Below are 5,104 nucleotides of genomic sequence, written 5' to 3'. Positions count from 1 at the left end.
GTTTTACTTTGTAAAATTCTTTCGGTTTTCTGTATGCCTGAAAGTTTTCATAAAAAAAGGCTGGAAGCAAAATAAATGCTCAGGAGAAAGAGGTGAGTGCACCCGGACAGCCACATGGTTTCCAGGGGTGTCTGGGGCCACTCTCCTGCCAGGGACACTGCCATCCTTGCAAATCCACTGCTGTCAAGGCGATTCACACTCATATCGACCCTAAAGGACAGAGTAGAACTGTCCCATGGAGTTTCCAAAGCTGTAAATCTTTATGGAAGCAGACTGCCACATCTTTCTCCCACGGAGCAGCTGGTGGATTTGAACCGCCAACCTTTTAGTTAGAGGCCAAGCACTTTAACCAGTGTGCCACCAGGACATCCTTGCAATCTACTCTTTCTTGGGAGGCAGTGGAGGGGCGGGTGGGGCAGAGAGACAGGGCAGTAGCCTGCATCTTTCTGCAGGTGTGCGTGGTCTATATTTAAATCAACTTCTGCACAGAAGCAAGCCTATGCTTCCTAAACCCCATGGCTTTCTGGCTGTCGGACTCGGAATTCAGTCCAGGGAGACGGAGCCAGGTGGTGGGTTTCTGGAGCTCCAAACGCCACTTTCCCATGGCCCAGTGGTCACTGCCCTGAGCCGCAGTCTCAGAATTCAGCGTCCACCCACCCGCCAGGCCTGACCTCAGGGCACTGAGGTCCCCCTGGTTCCTTAAGCCAACATCCCGTGACTCATCTGAGATTCCTTACCTGCTCTCCCACCCTGCCCCCATCCAAGCAACAGCAGGTCATGTTTGCTCAGCCTGCAAACGCTTCAGCCTTAGGGTCAAACGTCCTTGAAACTTGTAACAAGCCTTCTAACATTGCAAGAAAGCTCTTTTCCTTTCTTAAGAAACACTTAGACATTCAACTTTATGGTGATGCAATACGGAATCAGTATTGGTTTACATTTTATGGCAACTGGTAGGTAAATATTTGCTAACCTTCTCCTTAACCATGTGAGAAATCCATTGCAGTCTTCCTAAAGCTCCTCTGTCAACAGACCCCATTCTTTCAAAGTTCTTCATTAACTGCTAACAATTCTTATTAACATTTACTGAGTGGTTACCAAGGGCTTTATGTGAGCTGGGAGTCACTGGGTGGTGCAAAAGGCTAACTTGCTCAGCTGCTAACTGAAAGGTTGGAGGTTCGAGTCCACCCAGACTCACCTCAGAAGAAGGGCCTGGTGATCTTCAAAAAAAATCAGCCATTGAAAAGCCTATGGTGCACAGTTCTACTTTGACGCACGTGGGGACACCATGAGCCGGAGTCGACTCAAAGGCAACTGGTTGGTTACATGAATTTACTCGCTTGATCCTTGTAATACTCGGTATCTTGATTTTACAGATATGGAAGCAGGGGCACAGAGAGGTTAAGCTACTTGCCCAAACCCACACAGGCAGTAGGTTGCAGAGCCAGTTCCAGACCTGGAAGATTCAACTTTCACTCTCTCAGACGCCGGCTGTCATGTAAAACACCTTGGGCCAGACTACTGAGTATTGAGAGACCACATGGAGACAGAAAAGCCACGTGGAACTGACAGGAAGCGTCGAGCAAACAGCCGGTGCCAAGGCCCCAGACACGTGAGTGAGGCCACCTTGTAGACTCCAGCGCTGGCTAAGCTTCCAGCCTGTTGCAGCTATACAAGTGACACCAGCTGACACCACAACAAGCAGAAGAACTGCCCAGTGGGCCCTCAGAATCATGGGGAACAACAGTTTTAAGCCACAAAGTTTTGGGGTGGTTTCTTATGCAGCAATAGATCATTGAAATGCTGCTTTCTCTGTAACTGATAGAAAAGGCAGACAAAAGTCACTGAAGACAGCTGCACAGGGGCAGTCTCCTTGGGATGCTCGCCAAGCTCTGCTACAGCTGCTCAGCCCAAGAGATGAAGTCCTGGGAGGTCCCCAAGGAGCAGAAGTGCCAGCAACTGCAAGAGGTAGAAATGAGAAGATGAAGAGGAAAATGTCAAGTTGGCTGAGTCTCTGGAACTCTTGGCTGCAGCTGATTTTCCAGGACAAGAATTAAAGCTTGTTACCTTTGGACAAGCCGGAGGAATGACTTGGAGCATCAATGCTTGCAAGTTGGACGTGGATGTTGATTTACTCTTTCACGGAACGCTACAGGGGTCAAAATCTAGCTCTATCAGAAACAGTTGCCTCAACCCTGCCAAGGATGAAGTGCCCAAACTAGGTGGAGCCCCACCAGACTTGGGAATTCCGCCCCCCATATTTTCTGTTACCCAGTGGCTGGTGAATCAAGCCATAGAAACAAAAGAAGAAATGGGTAACTATACCCACTCCTACTCAATATCCCAGTTCCAGAAGCCATATCCTCCTGAGGATGATGAATTCAAGAAGACAAAAGACAAGGCCATCAGAACAATAGTTGATGTCTCAAAGGAGGATGTGGGGCAGAGTTGAGCACCCAGCTAAGCCCTGCCTACATCAGCAAACACCCAGCCAACCTTGAGACATACAAGCCAGTCCAGCCAAGATCAGCATAGCCACCCAGGCCATCCCAGAATCAGCCAACCCACAGCAGATGCTGAGATGATGAGGGAGCCAGGTGGAAGCCAGCAGAGACCAGCCAACCTTCAGCCCTTAGTGAGCCCAGCTGAGGGCAGCAGAACTGCCCAGCTCAGTCCAGCTCACATCAGCCAACCTCCAGCTGATCTGCAGACCCATTGTCAACAAGATCAAGATGCGCATCGAGCTGGACAAGGCCTGGTTCCCCCAGGGCCCAGGGCCCAGCCTCCACACTGAAGAGGAGCTCAAGCAGCCCAACCTTTCTGCCACTTGAGCAGCGCTCCATCCAGGATCTGAACAGTAATACCCCCTAATGGCTTCTGCCTGGTCAATCCGTTCACCCGGGCAAGAGTTTGAAAGTCATGTCCTCCTTGCTCACGTTGGTCTGCACATTCTTGGAATGTGAACTTTGAAAATTCCACTATTTCTTCCTTGATGTTTAAGGGTGAAGTTAGTGGAGTGAGTCAAAGGCCCTTGTGGGGCCCTCCATAACCCCTCCTGCACCTCTCCCTACACACACTGAAGACCAGCCAGAGCCAAACCAAGAAGACGCTAAGCATCAGGAGTTTTCTGTAACCTTCTGTGAGCAAGATGAGGCCCCCGGGGGCTCAGAATGCAGTTTGCTCATGAGAAGAAAGAGCATTGGGCAGAATGTCCTGCACTGTGCCTTCCCTGTCTCCACTGGGAGCTTCCTGTTTACTGGGCACTGCATTGTCTCCATGTTCTCCATGGTCCACTGTGGCCAGCAGAAGAGGCTTAGGAACCTGAGGGACTCGGCAGTGGCCCCAGGGCCATGTACACCTGCTGATGTTCATGACGCTCTGGTCACAGGGTTCCTGACAGTACCATGCAGTGGCAGCGCTGCAGGGGACGGTGGACCAGGCCCAGCTGCCCATAAACTGATGGGCCGGATGGCCATCATGACGGTCAAGGTTAGATTCTGAATGATTAAGTACTTACTACTTTATATGAGTAGAGACAAACCAGCCCCTGGGAATTCTGCCCTCGTGGGAGAAAGACATCGAATTTTTCAGAAGCTTAACCTCATTGAAAATGAATTTGGAAGCCTTGAATCAGCTTTAATGGAAGCCAGTCTGAAGAACTAACTACTGGAGATATAAAAACTGGAGGTCATTAACAAAGAGCTGGAATTCTCCAGCTCTTTACTCGGACTTAAAATAGAGGCTTTCAGGAAAGGACTTATCGAGGAAGTATCGCCACATTTAGAACAAGTTGAGCTGATGGCTGGCATTACATGTAAGATTCCATCTTGGAAGATGCATCAGAACACAGCCCATCAAGTACCTGCGACCAAAACCACCTTCAAAATACATCAGAAGAAAAAAGAACAACTTTAGACAGTATTAAACGATGCTCTGGATGAAAATGGTGATATTCAGGGGTGCATAAAGCCGCTCCCTCGTAAGAAGCCAAGGAATGGCAAGGAAGAGTAAGTGAACTCATTAGACAGAATAAAATGTTAGAAAACTCGAAAGTCAGATGAAGCCTCTGGGTTGCTAACGTGGAGGTTTTGGGCTCCCTTCCTAGGGAAAGACCATATGAACGGCGGGAGCTTGGAACTGCACATCACAAAGGCATCAGAAAACAGAGGCCTCCTAGAAGATGTATCAAATCAAGGGAATTTTGAAGAAACTGATACAACTTGTTATGGATTGAATTGTGTCCCCCAAAAGTATGTGTTGGAATCCTAGCGCAGTAGTTAAGAGCTCGGCTGCTAACCAAAAGGTCGGGAATTCGAATCCACCAGCCGCTCCTTGGAAACCCTATGGGGCAGTTCTACTCTGTCCAATAGTGTCGCTATGAGTCCGAATTGACTGGACGGCAACGGGGAAAAAAATACCTGTGGATGTAATCTCATCTGGGAATAGAGTTTTCTTTGTTATGTTTATGAAGCTGTATCAGCGCAGAGTATGTCCCAAAGCTAATCACTTCTGAGTTATAAGGAGCAGCATAGATACAGGACAAAAGGGGAAAGATAGATTCCATGTGGTGATCACAAGGAACTGAGGAACACAAGCTGAAAGAGACCAAGTTCTTCCCCCAGAGCTGACAGCGAGAGCCTTTCCCTAGAGCCAGCGCCCTGAGTTTGGACTTTTAGCCTCCTGAGCTATGAGAAAAGAAATGTCTGTTTACTAAAGCCACCCACTTGTGGTATTTCTGTTACAGCAGCACTAAGAAACTAAGACACAGCTCAAATACTTATTTTAAAGCACTTTAAAAGAAATCAAATGTACACTAAATTAGCTAAAGGAGATGAAATAATCGGTGCCCTTAGAAATTGTATTTACAATCTTTAAACTGAGAAGCACATACTTTGGACATGTTATCAGAAGGGATCAATCCCTGGAGAGGGACATCATGCTCGGTAAAGTAGCAGGTCTGCAAAAAAGAGGAAGACCCTCAATGGGATGGATTAACACACTGGCTGCAACAATGGGCTCAAGCATAACAATGATTGTGAGGATGGCGCAGGACGGGGCAGTGTTTCCTTCTGTTGTACATGGGGTCACTATGAGTCAGAACTGACTT

The sequence above is a fragment of the Trichechus manatus genome, unplaced genomic scaffold (genome assembly GCF_000243295.1).
Source record: "Trichechus manatus latirostris isolate Lorelei unplaced genomic scaffold, TriManLat1.0 scaffold00249, whole genome shotgun sequence".
In the NCBI taxonomy this organism is placed as follows: domain Eukaryota; kingdom Metazoa; phylum Chordata; class Mammalia; order Sirenia; family Trichechidae; genus Trichechus; species Trichechus manatus.
This window is presented reverse-complemented; position numbering follows the sequence as displayed.